The sequence below is a fragment of the Hyla sarda genome, chromosome 1, assembly GCF_029499605.1.
Source record: "Hyla sarda isolate aHylSar1 chromosome 1, aHylSar1.hap1, whole genome shotgun sequence".
Classification (NCBI taxonomy): Eukaryota; Metazoa; Chordata; class Amphibia; order Anura; family Hylidae; genus Hyla; species Hyla sarda.
The window spans coordinates 608,278,643-608,297,662 of NC_079189.1; the positions used below are offsets into that span (position 1 = coordinate 608,278,643).

Below are 19,020 nucleotides of genomic sequence, written 5' to 3' on the forward strand. Positions count from 1 at the left end.
TGCCAGAGAGGTCGAGTCGCTATCAGGGGATACGACCTGGGAGTTATCGCCACAGCAAGTCCATCCAGCTTTGCGGCGGGCTCTGGTGAAAACCAGTAACTCCTTAGAACCGATCCCCCGGTACGGCCCACGTCATCACCTCTCTGGCACAGAGGATCCACCTCCAGTATCCTCACCAGCCGCCAGCCCGGACCCTGACAGTAGATCCGGCCATGAATCCCGCAGAGGTGCCGCTGCCAAGTCTCGCAGACCTCACCACCGTGGTTGCCCAGCAGTCTCAGCAGATCGCCCAACAAGGACAACAGCTGTCGCAGTTGACTGCCATGCTCCAGCAGCTTCTGCCTCCACAGCGTCTACCATCTCCTCCTTTTCCTGTGCCTCCCACCGTGGAGGCTAAGCAAGTGGATCGGTCTCGCCTGACCCAAGAAGAGAGGATTCGCCGAAGAAATTAAAATTTGTACATGTACTGTGCTAGTACTGAACATTTACTAAAGGACTGCCCTATTCGTCCTCCGTGTCAGGAAAACGCACGCACCTAGTTAACGTGGGAGAGGCGTTACTAGGTGTGAATTCATCCTCTCCACGTCTGACTATACCAGTGTGGATTTCTCTATCCGCTAATTCTTCCTTCTCTGCAGTGGCCTTCCTGGACTCAGGTTCAGCAGGAAACTTTATCGAAGCCTCACTCATTAACAGATTCAATATTCCTGTTACCCGTCTCATCAAACCTTTCTTCATTTCGTCTGTAAACGGAGAAAATCTGGCCTGCACCGTGCGTTACCGCACTGAACCCCTGCTCATGACCGTTGGTGCTCTCCATCAAGAAAAAATTGAATTCTTTGTATTGCCTAACTGTACCTCTGAAATTCTTTTTGGCTTGCCCTGGCTCCAGCGTCACACTCCTACCCTCGACTGGACCACTGGTGACATTAAAACTTGGGGCTCTTCCTGCCACAAACGCTGCCTTAAGTTTGTACCTACCAGCCAAGTCCCCATTGCTACACCATTGCCTGGCCTTCCAAAGGTCTATCAGGACTATTCTGATGTCTTTTGTAAGAAGCAGGCGGAGGTCTTACCACCGCACAGACCCTACGACTGCCCTATTGACTTGCTCCCTGGTACCACACCGCCCTGTGGCAGAATCTATCTGCTCCAGAGACTCAGGCCATGGCTGAATACATTCAGGAGAATCTAAAGAGAGATTTCATCAGGAAATCTTCTTCTCCAGCCGGAGCTGGATTCTTCTTCGTTGCCAAAAAAGACGGATCTCTACGCCCTTGCATAGACTATCGTGGCCTTAATAAAATCACAGTAAAGAACCGCTATCCTCTGCCTCTCATCTCGGAACTCTTTGACCGTCTGCGCGGAGCAAAAATTTTTACTAAACTTGACCTTTACTTGGCACTTATAACCTCATCAGAATTCGTGAAGGTGATGAGTGGAAAACCGCTTTTAACACCAGAGATGGCCACTTCGAATATCTTGTCATGCCGTTTGGACTTTGCAACGCCCCTGCAGTCTTTCAAGATTTTGTTAATTACATTTTTCGGGACTTACTGTATACCTGCGTTGTCTATTTAGATGACATCCTAATTTTTTCTTCCAACCAAGAGGAACACCGGCTCCATGTCCGTCAAGTGCTCCAGCGCCTTCGTGAAAAACATCTATACGCCAAATTTGAAAAATGTCTTTTTAAACGCAGCTGTCTTCCTTTCCTGGGATACCTAGTCTCCGGTCAAGGTCTTCAAATGGATCGTGACAAACTCTCCGCGGTGTTGGATTGGCCTCGCCCCTCTGGACTCCGTGCTATTCAGCGCTTCCTCGGATTCGCCAACTACTATCGTCAGTTCATTCCCCACTTCTCCACCATCGTTGCTCCTATTGTGGCACTGACTAAGAAAAACGTGAATCCGAGGTCCTGGCCACCCCAAGCGGATGAAGCTTTTAATTGCCTTAAGGCCGCCTTCGCCTCTGCACCAGTCTTGGCCAGGACAGATCCTCTGAAGCCTTTTTTCCTTGAGGTTGACGCCTCCTCAGTTGGAGCTGGAGCTGTCCTTCTTCATAAAACCGCTAAGGGAAAAAACGTCACTTGCGGATTTTTCTCCAAAACCTTTTCTCCTCCTGAAAAAAACTATTCTATAGGAGACCGTGAACTATTGGCCATTAGGTTGGCACTTGAGGAGTGGAGACATCTTCTGGAAGGATCCCTTCATCCAATCACCATCTACACAGACCATAAAAATTTGTCTTATCTTCAATCCGCCCAGCGGTTAAATCCTCGCCAGGCTAGATGGTCATTGTTTTTTGCCCGTTTCAATCTTCGTCCTGTGGACAAGAATGTCAGGGCTGATGCTCTATCACGTTCCACCGATGCCTCAGAATCCGAAGCTCTTCCTCAGCACTGCTCCTGCTTCTCTGGTGCCAATTCCTCCGGGAAAAACTTATGTTCCTCCACGTCTTCGCCTCCAGACTCTCAAATGGGGTCATTCCTCCCATCTGGCTGGTCATGCTGGAATCAAAAAGTCCATACAGTTAATTGCCAGACACTATTGGTGGTCTTCCCTGGAGAAAGATGTGACCGATTCCGTACGGGCCTGTACAGTGTGTGCACGTGACAAAACTCCACGCCAGAAGCCTGCTGGTCTTCTCCTTCCTCTGCCTGTGCCTGAACAGCCATGGTCCCATATAGCTACGGACTTCATCACTGACCTACCTTCATCTCATGGCAACACTGTCATTTGGGTGGTCGTTGATCGTTTTTCCAAAATGGCTCGTTTTGTCCCGCTTCCAGGTCTTCCTTCTGCGCCACAATTGGCGAAACAATTTTTTCTGCAAATTTTTCGTCTCCACGGGCTTCCCACGCATATCGTCTTTGATAGAGGCGTTCAATTTGTCTCAAAATTTTGGAGAGCACTCTGCAGTCAATTAAAAATCTAATTAAATTTTTCTTCTGCTTATCATCCTCAATCCAATGGACAAGTGGAAAGAGTGAACCAGATTCTTGGTGACTATCTGCGACATTTTGTCTCCTCCCGTCAAGATGATTGGGTCGCCCGTGTGCCCTGGGCGGAATTCTCGTACAATTTCAAAAATTCTGAATCTTCCTCCAAATCTCCCTTTTTTGTGGTGTACGTCCGTCATCCGCTTCCCCCCCTCTCCATTCCCACTTCATCTGGAGTTCCTGCCGTAGATGAATTGACACAAGACTTCTCCTCTATCTGGAAGGAAACTCAAAAGTCGCTCTTAGTGGCCTCATCTCGCATGAAGAGACATGCTGATAAAAAGAGAAGAATTCCTCCTGTCTTTGCCCCCGGTGACAAAGTGTGGCTCTCTGCCAAATACATCCGTTTCCGTGTCCCTAGCTACAAGCTTGGTCCTCGGTACCTCAGGCCATTTAAAAAAAAAAATCAAATCAATTCTGTCTCCTACAAGCTCCATCTTCCTTCTTCTCTTTGTATTCCCAACTCTTTCCATGTTTCTCTTCTCAAACCTCTCATACTTAACCGCTATTCTCCCAAGGTCACTGTTCCTGCTCCTGTCTCTGGATCCTCTGATGTCTTCTCTGTGAGAGAGATCCTCACCTCCAAGTTTATCCTAGGTAAAAGATGTTTTCTTATTGATCGGTAGAGTTGTGGCCCCGAAGAGAGGTCTTGGGAACCCGAGGCCAATATCCTTGACAAGGAACTCATTCGTAAATTTCTGGGTTCCAAAAAGAGGGGGAGACCCAAGTGGGGGGGGGGGGTACTGTAACGCCGAGCGCTCCGGGTCCCGCTGCCTCCTCAGAGCGCTCGCGGCATCCCTCTGTATGCAGCGCTCCGGTCAGCGCCGCTGACCGCGAGCGCTGCTCCTCTGTCACCGGAGGGTACGCGATCCGCATGACGGGACGTGCCCGCTCACGGATCGCGTCCCATGTCTCTTACCGCACGCCTGCTGCTGCTTCTTCCCGGCGTGCGCGGCCCCGCTCACTAGGGCGCGCGCGCCGGCTTACTAAGATTTAAAGGGCCAGTGCACCACTAATTGGTGCCTGGTCCAATCTGTGTAAAACATATAAAAACCCACTCCCCCTTCCTGTCTTTGTTGCCCTAGTGCCCTGAGAAAGCATTTTGTGTGAATCCCTAGCCTTTGTATCCAGACCCTTTGCTGTTGCCCCTGACTACGCACCATTGCCGCCTGCCCTGACCTTCTGCTTCGTCTGACCTTGCCTTAGCCTTGTCCTTGTGGACTGCGCCTGTCTCAGCTGCCAGAGAGGTCGAGTCGCTATCAAGGGATACGACCTGGGAGTTACCGCCGCAGCAAGTCCATCCCGCTTTGCGGCGGGCTTTGGTGAAAACCAGGTGAAAACCTTAGAACCGATCCGCCGGTACGGCCCACGTCATCACCTCTCTGGCACAGAGGATCCACCTCCAGTATCCTCACCAGCCGCCAGCCCGGACCCTGACAGCGTATTTTTCTGTTTCTGCACTTTAGTTTTTTCCTCCTTACCTTTTTGCACCTACAGACCCATAAGATGTCCTTGTTTTTTGCACCACCAACTCTACTTTGTAATGACATCAGTCATTTTACCCAAAAATCTATGGCGAAACAAAAAAAAAATTGTGGGATAAATATGAAAAAAATGCCATTTTGTAACTTTTGGGGACTTCCGTTTCTACGCAGTGCATTTTTCGTATAAATGACACCTTATCTTTATTCTGTAGGTCCATATGATTAAAATGATACCCTACTTATATAGTTTTGATTTTGTTTTACTTCTGAAAAAAATCATAACTACATGCAGAAAAATGTATACGTTTAAAAATGTCCTTCTGACCCCTATAACTTTTTTATTTTTTCACATACAGGGATGTATGAGGGCTCAACTTTGATCACCACGTCTAAAGCGTTAATGCCGGACATCTGCCTGAACAGCGATGTCTGGCATTAGCCACGGGTCCTGGATACTGATAGCAGCTGGGACCATGTGGGTATGATGCGAGCTCAGCTCCTGAGCTCGCTTCATAACCCTGCCGTGCTGCGTTTGGCGGCAAGGAGTTAAAATAATCCACCCTAAAAAGAACACCAACCCCGAAAGAACAATAGATGAGGAGCATGTATAGGAATACACACACCTTTTACCTCTGCCAACACAGTCATTACCATATACCCTGTAGTATGCACCTTACATGATGCTGACAATATTAAACAATAAAGAGATCCCCGCAATCTCCTGCACAGCGATTCGTCTCTTCCTGCACGGAGGTTGGCACGAGTCCTCCATGTATCTCTATGGGAGAGCTGGAGATACCCGAGTACATAGCTCCTGTATCTCTGGCTCTCCCATAGAGATACATGGAGGGCACATGCCGGCCCTTCGAATAACAATAAGATGCCTTTCTAAAAACTTTGGTGAAGGATGGGATAGCATTTTTTTTTTGTATATTTTGGCTCATGTATTAGTTATAAGAAACAATATGTAGGTTGTACTGAGAATTCTCTGAAATGATGTATACAGAGATTTATATCAGACAAACTATTCTGTTAATGTCTCCACTCTGTGGCCGCATTTCGGGGAATATCCCAATAATGATATTTCTAGTTTAGAGATAAAAAGCATTGAAAAATGATTCCTTGCATTCACTTCCCAGCAGTGCAAGAGAGGTGTTTTTTTTGTATTTTCACTAAGCAATTGCGAATGTGTGTGTCATACAAGTGTGTGTGAGTATAAATGTGTGGGGACCTAAAATTAAGTGACTTTAAATTCAGGAAGTTTAATTGAAATATTAACTTCAGTTTTTTAAATTATCTGTGCAATCCCGAAAACTAAGATGTCCTCCATGTTGGAAAATGCAGTCCAGTGTACATCTTGGTCAATGTATACAATGCTTGAACAGCAGTTGAAGGGTGTATACTGCTGTGCGAGATGTGTGCGAGTTGTTCATTTGGAAGCCCAGATCCTGGATCTAGAGGAGCATCTGGCAACACTGAGGAGCATTAACAACATGGAGAGGAGTCTGCTGGGTACTGTGGGGTAGAGGTGGGGGAGGAGAGCAGGATGGAGATGCAGGATAGTCAGGCAGCTAGCTGGGTCACAGTTAGAAAACAGGGTAAAGGGAAAAGTGTCAGGGAGGCTAGTCCTGATGTTACACCCTAACAAGTTTGCCCGCTTGGCAGATGAGGAGGATGAGTTCAGAGCTAGAACTGCTGCAGCAAGTCACTGCCTTTGACCAATGGCGCTCCTTCTCTTCTGAGCATTGTAGTGCGCCCGCCAAGCACTTTACATCCACATATGGGGTATGTCCTTACTCAGAAGAAATGGGGTTACAAATTTTGGGGGGCTTTTTTCCTATTTTCCCTTGTGAAAATGAAAAATTTAGGGTAACACCAGCATTTTAGTGAAAAAATTTTTTTTTTTCATTTTCCCATCCAAATTTTATGAAAATTCGTCAAACACCTGTGGAGTGTTCAGGCTCACTATACCCCCTGTTACGTTCCGTGGGGGGTGTAGTTTCCAAAATGGGGTCACATGTGGGTATTTATGTTTTTGCGTTTATGTCAGAACCACTGTAAAATCAGCCACCCCTGTGCAAATCACCAATTTAGGCCTCAAATGTACATGGTGCGCTCTCACTCCTGAGCCTTGTTGTGCGCCCGCAGAGCATTTTTCGCCCACATATGGGGTATTTCCGTACTCAGGAGAAATTACGTTACTAATTTTGGGGGGCTTTTTTTCCTTTTACTGCTTGTGAAAATAAAAAGTAAAGGACAACACGAGCTTGTTAGTGTTAAGATATTTTTTTTTACACTAACAGGCTGGTGTAGCGCCCAACTTTTCCTTTTCATAAGGGGTAAAAGGAGAAAAAGACCACCAAAATTAGTAGTGCAATTTCTCCCGATTACGGAAATACCCCATATGTGGCCCTAAACTGTTTCCTTGAAATACGACAGGGCTCCAAAATGAGAGAGCGCAATGTGCATTTGAGGACTAAATTAGGAATTGCATAGGGGTGGACATAGGGGTATTCTACGCCAGTGATTCCCAAACGGGGTGCCCCCAGCTGTTGCTTAACTCCCAGCATGCCTGGACAGTCAGTGGCTGTCCAGAAATGTTGGGAGTTGTTGTTTTGCAACAGCTGGAGGCTCCGTTTTGGAAACACTGCCGTACAATACGTTTTTCATTTTTATTGGGGGGACAGTGTAAGGGGGTGTATATGTAGTGTTATACCCTTTATTTTGTGTTAGTGTAGTGTAGTGTAGTGTTTTTAGGGTACATTTGCACTGGCGTGTTACGGTGAGTTTCCTGCTAGGAGTTTGAGCTTCGGCGAAAAATTTGTCGCAGACCAAACTTGAAGCAGGAAACTTACTGTAAACCTGCCTGTGTAAATGTACCCTGTACGTTCACATGGGGGGGAAAACCTCCAGCTGTTTCAAAACCACAACTCCCAGCATGTACTGACAGACCGTGCATGCTGGGAGTTGTACTTTTGCAACAGCTGGAGGCACACTGGTTGGAAAACCTTCAGTTAGGTTCTGTTACCCAACTCAGTATTTTCCAACCAGTGTGCCTCCAGCTGTTGCAAAACTACAACTCCCAGCATGTACTGACAGACCGTGCATGCTGGGAGTTGTAGTTTTGCAACAGCTGGAGGCACACTGGTTGTAAAACCTTCAGTTAGGTTCTGTTACCTATCTCAGAATTTTCCAACCAGTAGTTGCACAACTACAACTCCCAGCATGTACTAATCGCCGAAGGGCATGCTGGGAGATGTAGTTATGCGACAGCTGGAGGTTACAGCTGTTTGCTGTTTGGGCATGCTGTGACCCTCCAGATGTTGCAAAACTACCAATCCAAGCATGCCCAGACAGCAAAGAGCTGTTTGAGCATGCTAGGAGTTGTAGTTTTGCAAGATCTGGAGGGATACAGTTTAGAGACCACTGTATAGTGGTCTCAAACTGCAGCCCTCCAGCTGTTGCAAAACTACATATTCCAGCATGCACAAACAGCTGTCTGGGCATGCTGGGAGTTGTAGTTTTGCAACATCTGGAGGGCTACAGTCTCAGACTGTATCCCTCCAGATGTTGCTAGGCAACTTACCGGCTTCCGTAGGATCCAGGGAGCCGTCCTCTTCTGCCACACGACGTCGCCGCCCACCGATCACCATCGCCCGCAGCCTCCGGAGGGGTAAGTGGACCTTCAGCGTTCGGTCCCCTTCGTTTCCCCGTTCTGCCCCGCCTATTGTGGGTGGGCAGGATGGGGAAAACTAAAGTAAACCCCTCCGCCCCCGATCTGCTATTGGTGGTCGCGTCTAGACCACCAATAGCAGGGATAGGAGGGGTGGCACCCCTGCCACCTCAATTCTATGCCTTCAGGGGGATCATAGTTGTCTTAGACAACCGCGATCCCCCTTATATTCCGGGTCACCATAGACCCGTAATGACCCGGAAACGGCGCAAATCGCAAGTGTGAATTCACTTGCGATTTGCGCCGATCTCCGACATGGGGGGGTCTAATGACCCCCCCTGGGCATTTGCACGGGGTGCCTGCTGATAGATATCAGCAGTCACCCTGGTCCCCGCCCGGCGCACGGCGGGACCGAAATTCCCACGGGTGTATGGATACGCCCTTCGTCCTTAAGTACCAGGACGCAAGGGCGTATGCATGCGCCCTTCGTCCCCAACAGGTTAATAGACAGACCCCTATATATAATTTTAACAGAGTCTGTTCCCCAGGACTGGAACAAAGCAAATGTGGTGCCAATATTTAAAAAGGGGTCGAAAAGTGACACCGGGAATTATAGGCCTTTAAGTTTAACCTCCGTTGTATGTAAATTGTTTCAGGATTTTCGAAGAGATTATATTTTGGAGTATCTTGATAATAAATGTATGACTTCATATCACATGGATCCTGTTACCTGATCAGCTTTTATGAGGCGGTGACCTGGGGGACCGTAGATCTTGAATTTTCCAAAGCATTTGATACGGTGCTACATAAAAGACATACAGGAGTAACAGGTGACGCGTTTCGGCTATCTTGTGCAGCCTTAGTGTAAGCTTCAGCACACGGAAGACATGACAGAGTGACGCGTTTCGGCCCTAGTGTCGGGCCTTAGTCCTGACAAAGGCCTGACGCTAGGGCCGAAACGCGTCACTCTGTCATGTCTTCCGTGTGCTGAAGCTTACAATAAAGAATTTGTTCCTCTACCTGCGCTGGACATCCTCTTAATTTTCATTATCCAGAGATGTTCATGACTATCAGCAAAAGAAACATCAACCTACAGAAAATACATTGCATCCCCGTCAAAGGTCAATGTCAGCATCCTCGGTATCCTCCACGAGTGATCATGGTGGACCTGCGAGCCCAACTAACTTCTTCATTCCTAGACCAAAACGCAAGAGATTTCATAATCACGGTACCAACAAACGTTACGCTGACCACGGAGAGACAACAGGAGCATCTGGAGCATCAGGAGAATGCTCTGATGCCTCCTTGAAGGCCATTCATTTATCTCAACATGTTTTGTCCAATACTGATTTAGAGGTCCTAGCTTAAAGGGGTACTCCGTTGCTCAGTGATGTGAACAAACTGTTCCGAACGCTGGAGCTGGCGCTGGCAGCTCGTGATGCATAGCCACGCCCCCTCATGGTGTCACGCCCCACCCCCTCAATGCAAGTCAATGGGAGGGGTTGTGACACAACCTGCTCACTAAATTATATGTGTGAGCAGGTTGTGTCACCCTTTCTTCTCTGTCTCCCCAGTGGGAGTTTTTCCCTTGTATTTTTAAAGGGGTACTCCCGTGGAAAACTTTTTTTTTAAATCACCTGGTGCCAAAAAGTTAAACAGATTTGTAAATCACTTCTATTAAAAAATATTAATCCTTCCAGTACTTTTTATGGGCTGTATACTAAAGAGAAATCCAAAAAAGAAATGCATTTCCTCTGATGTCATGACCACAGTGCTCTCTGCTGACCTCTGCTGTCCATTTTAGGAACTGTCCAGAGCAGGAGAAAATCCCCATAGCAAACATATGCTGCTCTGGACAGTTCCTAAAATGGACAGCAGAGGTCAGCAGAGAGCACTGTGGTCATGACATCAGAGGAAATGAATTTCTTTTATAAAAATGAAAATCCAGCATCTCACCGCAAAAAGCATTCAGTAAATCACGGGCGCCATGGATGTCCGGGATCTAGCGGGTACCCGGTGTGCTTTTGAGGAAGTTAGTTATCTAGCGAAACGTTTAGGAGGGGTGCGCGGTTTTTAGATAGGAGTGTGGGATGAGATACTGAGACCCAGTCGCAACAAGAATGTACGCATATGCTGAATGAATTGATGCTAACCACCAGCATCACGAGTCGAGACTTTTACAATAGCACCACCTAGTGGGCTGAAACTGGAAGTGCCTTACCACACTACCTGACGATTTTAATCTGTATATGTGTTTGATTATAAATATAAATCTTTTAAATGGAATCAATAAAAGTTATATTTTAGGTGGGTCTTTAGTTTAGGGTATTTTTCCCCGGAGGGGTCACCTTTTTATAAGGGGATTGGATTTGAAGTGTATGTATGTTCCAGCATCACATCCAAACGGCTAAACATGTTAAAGGACATCTGCAGCGTTATAAACACTTATTCCTTATCCTCAAGATAGGGGATAAGTGTTTGATCGCAGGGGGTCCAAACGCTGGGGCCCCCGGCGATCTCCTGTACGGGGCCGCGGCTCTCCCGTGCAGGGGGCGTGCCAGCCGCAGCATGACGTTGCGGCCGGCACACCTCCTCCATACATCTCTATGGGAGAGGTGGGGAGGCAGCATTCGTGCCTCCCCGCATCCCCCATAGAACTGTATGGGGACAGGGAAAAGACAGGGCATCACCGTCGACCTCTAGGTCGACGCTACGTCACCATGGGCGCTAATGCCGGCGCCCCGTTAGGGAGATCGAGGGGGATCCCAGCGGTCGAACCCCCGCGATCAAACACTTATCCCCTATCCTATGGATAGGGGATTAGTGTAATTCCGCTGCAGTTGTCCTTTAACATGAAACTTGGCCACATGTTACTAATATGTTGACAACAAACATAGGATAGGTGATTTAACCCTTACTCACCCCTATTTGCCAGGGTCGGAGTTTTTGTTTAAAATCCCATACAAGTCTATGGGAAATATATGTTACTGCATAACTTCCAAACGGCTGGAGATATTTCGATAATACTTGGTCACATGTTACTTATATGTCAACAACAAACATAGGATAGGTGATTTAACCCTTACTCACCCCTATTTGCCAGGGTCGGAGTTTTTGTTTAAAGTCCCATACAAGTCTATGGGAAATATATGTTACAGCATAACTTCCAAACGGCTGGAGATATTTTGATAATACTTGGTAACATGTTACTTATATGTCCACTTAAAATATAGGATAGTTAATTTAACCCTTAACTACCCCCATTTGTGAGGGTCAGGGTATTTGTTTAAAATCCCATGCAAATCTGTGGGAAATGTATGTTCCCACATAACTTCCGTACGGCTGGAGATATTTCAATACCTGGTACACATATTACTTGTATGTCAAATAAAAATATATGATAGTTAAATTAACCCTTACCTACACCCTTATTTAAAAGATGGGTTTTTGTTTCAAGTCCCATGCAGGTATATGGAATTTCCAGTACCTTACTCCACAAGCTCCGCTCTGCATCTCCTGGTGAATGTGTTAATCCGGCCTGCAAGCCACACCCCATCTCACAAAGACACGCCACTGTTTAAGCCCCACCCTTTTATTATCTACCCGTTTTGTGCATTGGTCTGGCTTGCAAATCATGCCCAGTCCCACAAAGCCACATCCCCTTCTATTTTCAGCTTACAATATCTTCATCACAAATCAGTCCCACCTAAGCACAGGATATGAGGATGGGATATGGGGACGGGATATGAAGACAGGATATGAGGATGGGATCTGAGGTCGGGATATGAGGACAGGATATGAGGTCGAGATAGGAGGACGGGATAGGAGGATGGGATATGAGGACGGGATGTAAGGACGGGATGTGAGGTCGAGATATGAGGACGAGATATGGGAACTGGATATGGGACCGGGCTATGAGGATGGGATATGAGGACGGGATATGGGAACTGGATATGGGACCGGGCTATGAGGATGGGATATGAGGACAGGATATGAGGTCGTGATATGAGGTCGGGATAGGAGGTCGAGATATGAGGACGGGATATGAGGATGGGATAGGAGGTCGGGATAGGAGGTGAAGATAGGAGGTCGGGATAGGAGGTCGAGATAGGAGGACGGGATAGGAGGACGGGATAGGAGGTCCAGATAGGAGGACGGGATAGGAGGTCAGGATATGAGGTCGGGATATGAGGACGGGATATGAGGTCAAGATATGTGGATGGGATATGAGTACGGGATAGGAGGACGGGATATGAGGTCATGATAGGAGGAATGGATAGGAAGTCGGGATATGAGGATGGGATATGAGGTGGAGATAGGAGGTCGGGATAGGAGGTCAAGATATGAGGAAGGGATATGAGGTCGAGATATGAGGACGGGAAAGGAGGTCGAGATAGGAGGACGGGATAGGATGTCGGGATAGGAGGTCGAGATAGGAGGACGGGATAGGAGGATGGGATTGGAGGTCGGGATAGGAGGTCGAGATAGGAGGACGGGATAGGAGGTCGAGATAGGAGGACGGGATGTGAGGTAGGGATGGGAGGTTGAGATAGGAGGATGAGGTTGAGGTTGGGATATGGGATTGGGATATGACAACAATATATGGGGATGGGATATGAAGTCAAAAGCTTCCTCCTTTGTTTCTTTTCCTCCCCAACAAGGATTAGAAAGGAAAAACCGGGCAACGCCGGGTACTCAGCTAGTATATACAGTAACCCCCCGACCTACGATGGCCCCGACATATGATAAAATCGACATACAATGCTTTTATATGTCGGGGCCATCGCATTGACTGCTATCCGACAGCGCAAAATGCTTAAGCTGCTGTCGGATAGCAGTTTAAGCATCCCTGGCAGGTTCGCTTACCTATTCCTGATGCTCCGGGTCCACTTCGCGATCCTCCGGTGTCTTGCGCATCTTCTCCAGGGTCAGGGCCTCGCTTTCCGGCGTCGTTATTACGTCACTACGCACGCCGCGCCGGCGCAGCAGCGTAATAACGTCACCAGAAAGCGAGGCCCGGACCCTGCAGAAGATGTGCAAGACACCGGAGGATCGCGAAGAAGACACCGGAGCAGCGGGACAGCATCGGGAGCCCCTGGAACAGCACCAGGAGTGGTGAGGACCTGGTCCGGAGCGACGGGGACAGGTGAGTATAACTTCCTATACTTTACATTGCACGGATCCCTCAACATACGATGGATTCGACAAACGATGGGTCGTTTGGAACGAATTACCATCGTATGTTGAGGGACCACTGTATATAAAACTGAATGTGTGCATGGTTGTATGTTCCAGCATCACATCCAAACGGCTAAAGATCTTAACATGAAACTTGGCCACATGTTACTTATATGTCAACAACAAACATAGGATAGGTGATTTAACCCTTACTCACCCCCATTTGCCAGGCTCGGGGTTTTGTTTAAAGTTCCATATAAGTCTAAGGGAAAAATATGTTACTGCATAACTTCCAAACGGCTGGAGATATTTCGATAATACTTGGTCACATGATACTTTTATGTCCACTTAAAATATAGGATAGTTAATTTAACCCTTAACTACCCCCATTTGTGAGGGTCGGGGTTTTTGTTTAAAGTCCCATGCAAATCAATGGGAAATGTATGTTATGGGGATAACTTCTGTACGGCTGGAGATATTTCAATAATACCTGGTCACATATTACTTGTATGTCAAATAAAAAGATATTATAGTTAAATTAACCCTTACATACACCCTTATATAAAAGATGGGTTTTTGTTACAAGACCCATGCAAGTATATGGGACTTCCAGTACCTTACTCCACAAGCTCCAGTACCTATACAATAATACTATAATACAGGTATATACTATAATACATGTATATACTATAATACTATAATACATGTATATACTATAACACTATAATACATATATATACTATAATACTATAATACATGTATATACTATAACACTATAATACATGTATATACTATAATACTATAATACATGTATATACTATAATACTATAATACATGTATATACTATAATACTATAATACATGTATATACTATAACACTATAATACATGTATATACTATAATACTATAATACATGCATATACTATAACACTATAATACATGTATATACTATAATACTATAATACATGTATATACTATAATACTATAATACATGTATATACTATAATACTATAATACATGTATATACTATAACACTATAATACATGTATATGCTATAATACTATAATACATGTATATACTATAATACTATAATACATGTATATACTATAATACTATAATACATGTATACACTATAATACTATAATACATGTATATGCTATAATACTATAATACATGTATATACTATAACACTATAATACATGTATATACTATAATACTATACTACATGTATATACTATAATACTATAATACATGTATATACTATAATACTATAATACATGTATATCCTATAATACTATAATACATGTATATACTATAATACATGTATATACTATAATACTATAATACATGTATATACTATAATAAATGTATATACTATAATACTATAATACATGTATATACTATAATACATGTATATACTATAATACTATAATACATGTATATACTATAATACTATAATACATGTATATACTATAATACTATAATACATGTATATACTATAATACTATAATACATGTATATACTATAATACTATAATACATGTATATACTATAATACATGTATATACTATAATACATGTATATACTATAATACTATAATACATGTATATACTATAATACTATAATACATGTATATACTATAATACTATAATACATGTACCGTATTTATCGGGGTATACCACGCACCGGCCTATAACACGCACCCTCATTTTACCAAGGATATTTGGGTAAAAAAAGTTTTTTACCCAAATATCCATGGTAAAATGAGGGTGCGTGTGTGCGCGTGTATACCCCGATACATCCCCAGGAAAGGCAGGGGGAGAGAGGCCGTCGCTGCCCGCTTCTCTCCCCCTGCCTTTCCTGGGGTCTAGAGCGCTGCTGCCGGCCCTTCTCTCCCCCTGGTTACCGGCGCCGCTGCCCGTTCTGTCCCCCTGACTATCGGTGCCGGCGCCCCATTGCCGGCGCCGACAGCCAGGGGGAGAGAAGGGCCGGCAGCAGCGCTGCCCCGTTGCCTCCCCCCATCCCCGGTGGCATAATTACCTGAGTCGGGTCCGTGCTGCTCCAGGCCTCCGGCGTGCGTCCCCTGCGTCGTTGCTATGCACGGTGCGGCGCACTGACGTCATGGGCCGCGCCGTTCAGCGCATAGCAACGACGCCGGGGACGCACGCCGGAGGCCTGGAGCAGCGCGGACCCGACTCAGGTAATTATGCCACCGGGGATGGGGGGAGGCAACGGGGCAGCGGCGCCGGCAATGGCTGCCGCTGCCCCTTCTCTCCCCCTGGCCGGCACCGATAGTCAGGGGGACAGAACGGGCAGCGGCGCCGATAGCCAGGGGGAGAGAAGGGCCGACAGCAGCGCTCTAGACCCCAGGAAAGGCAGGGGGAGAGAAGCGGGCAGCGACGGCCTCTCTCCCCCTGCCTTTCCTGGGGGTGTATCGGCGTATAACACGCACACAGACTTTAGGCTAAAAATTTTAGCCTAAAAAGTGCGTGTTATACGCTGATAAATACGGTATATACTATAACACTATAATACATGTATATACTATAATACATGTATATACTATAATACTATAATACATGTATATACTATAATACATGTATATACTATAATACTATAATACATGTATATACTATAATACTATAATACATGTATATACTATAATACTATAATACATGTATATACTATAATACTATAATACATGTATATACTATAATACTATAATACATGTATACACTATAATACTATAATACATGTATACACTATAATACTATAATACATGTATATACTATAATACTATAATACATGTATATACTATAATACATGTATATACTATAATACTATAATACATGTATACACTATAATACTATAATACATGTATACACTATAATACATGTATATACTATAATACTATAATACATGTATATACTATAATACTATAATACATGTATATACTATAATACATGTATATACTATAATACTATAATACATGTATACACTATAATACTATAATACATGTATACACTATAATACTATAATACATGTATATACTATAATACTATAATACATGTATATACTATAATACTATAATACATGTATGTACTATAATACTATTATACATGTATATACTATAATACTATAATACATGTATATACATGTATATACTATAATACTATAATACATGTATATACTATAATACTATAATACATGTATATACTATAATACTATAATACATGTATATACTATAATACTATAATACATGTATATACTATAATACTATAATACATGTATATACTATAATACATGTATATACACTATAATACTATAATACATGTATATACTATAATACTATAATACATGTATATACTATAATACATGTATATACTATAATACTATAATACATGTATATACTATAATACTATAATACATGTATATACTATAATACTATAATACATGTATATACTATAATACATGTATATACTATAATACTATAATACATGTATATACTATAATACAGGTATATCCTATAATACTATAATACATGTATATCCTATAATACTATAATACATGTATATCCTATAATACTATAATACATGTATATACTATAATACATGTATATACTATAATACTATAATACATGTATATACTATAATACTATAATACATGTATATACTATAATACTATAATACATGTATATACTATAATACATGTATATACTATAATACTATAAACATGTATATACTATAATACATGTATATACTATAATACTATAATACATGTATATACTATAATACTATAATACATGTATATACTATAATACTATAATACATGTATATCCTATAATACTATAATACATGTATATCCTATAATACTATAATACATGTATATCCTATAATACTATAATACATGTATATACTATAATACTATAATACATGTATATACTATAATACTATAATACATGTATATACTATAATACTATAATACATGTATATACTATAATACTATAATACATGTATATACTATAATACTATAATACATGTATATACTATAATACAGACATTTAGTGTATTTTGTCCTGTTATTGTCGGTGTCCATACATCTTCTTATCCACATAGACACCTACAGTCACCGTCCTCTGACATATACACTATAATACATGTATATACTATAATACTATAATACATGTATATACTATAATACAGATACCGTATATACTCGAGTATAAGCCGACCCGAGTATAAGCCGAGACCCCTAATTTCAACCCAAAATCCCAGGAAAAGTTATTGACTCGAGTATAAGCCTAGGGTGGGAAATACATCATCCCCCCCTGTCATCATCCAGACCCGTCATTAACATCCTCATCATCATCACCGCCTGTCATCATCCAGACCCTCATCATCATCACCTGTCATCATCCCCTTGTCATCATCCCACACATCCCCCCTTCATCATCCCCTTGTCATCATCCCCACCCCCCTTCATCATCCCCTTGTCATCATCCCCACCCCCCTTCATCATCCCACACCCCCCCTTCATCATCCTCTTGTCATCATCCCACACATCCCCCCTTCATCATCCTCTTGTCATCATCTGCCCTCAGTGGTCTTCAACCTGCGAACCTCCAGAGGTTTCAAAACTACAACTCCCAGCAAGCCCGGGCAGCCATCGGCTGTCCAGGCTTGCTGGGAGTTGTAGTTTTGAAACCTCCGGAGGTCCGCAGGTTGAAGACCACTGCGGCCTTCGACATCATCCAGCCCCCTCTCACCCCCTTTAGTTCTGAGTACTCACCTCCGCTCGGCGCTGGTCCGGTCCTGCAGGGCTGTCCGGTGAGGAGGTGGTCCGGAGGGATAGTGGTTCCGGGCTGCTATCTTCACCGGGGGCGCCTCTTCTCTGCGCTTCCGGCCCGGAATAGAGGCGTTGCCTTGACGATGACGCAGAAGTACGTTGGCAATGAACGTACCTCTGCGTCGTTGTCAAGGCAACGTGACTATTCTGGGGCCGGGCCCGAAGCGCTTAGAAGAGGCCTCCCCGGTGAAGATAGCAGCCCGGAACCACTATCCCACCGGACCACCTCCTCACCGGACAGCCCTGCAGGACCGGACCAGCGCCGAGCGGAGGTGAGTACTGTACAGAACTAAAGGGGGTGAGAGGGGGCTGGATGATGTCGAAGGCCGCAGTGGTCTTCAACCTGCGGACCTCCGGAGGTTTCAAAACTACAACTCCCAGCAAGCCCGGACAGCCGATGGCTGCCCGGGCTTGCTGGGAGTTGTAGTTTTGAAACCTCTGGAGGTCCGCAGGTTGAAGACCACTGCGGGTGGGGGAGTTCACTCGAGTATAAGCCGAGGGGGGTGTTTTCAGCACGAAAAATCGTGATGAAAAACTCGGCTTATACTCGAGTATATACGGTATATACTATAATACATGTATATACTATAATACATGTATATACTATAATACATGTATATACTAGTGTTGCTCGCGAATATTCGCAATTCGAATATTATTCGCGAATATCGCATATTCGCGAATTCGCGAATTTCGCGAATATACTGCTATATATTCGTAAATACGAATATTCGTTTTGTTTTTTTTTCTTCACAGTACACATCACAGTGATCACCCCTCTCTGCTTCCAGCTTGTGTGGTGTAAAGAAGGCTGTAATACTACTGTATGAGACTGGCGTGC

The 19,020-nt window shown here is 44.1% G+C and overlaps 2 protein-coding genes across 2 annotated transcripts in view; both read left to right on the forward strand.

Annotated features, from left to right (window-relative positions):
- Positions 1 to 19,020, forward strand: part of LOC130298730 (zinc finger protein 271-like) — a 52,048-nt gene that overhangs the window by 16,258 nt on the left and 16,770 nt on the right. The window lies entirely within an intron of this gene.
- LOC130297606 (oocyte zinc finger protein XlCOF6-like) overlaps positions 18,347 to 19,020 on the forward strand; it is a 55,150-nt gene continuing 54,476 nt past the window's right edge. Inside the window, exon 1 of the mRNA XM_056550270.1 lies at positions 18,347 to 18,451. The gene's annotated coding sequence lies outside the window, so the exon portion shown is untranslated. The remainder of the gene's footprint in view (positions 18,452 to 19,020) is intronic.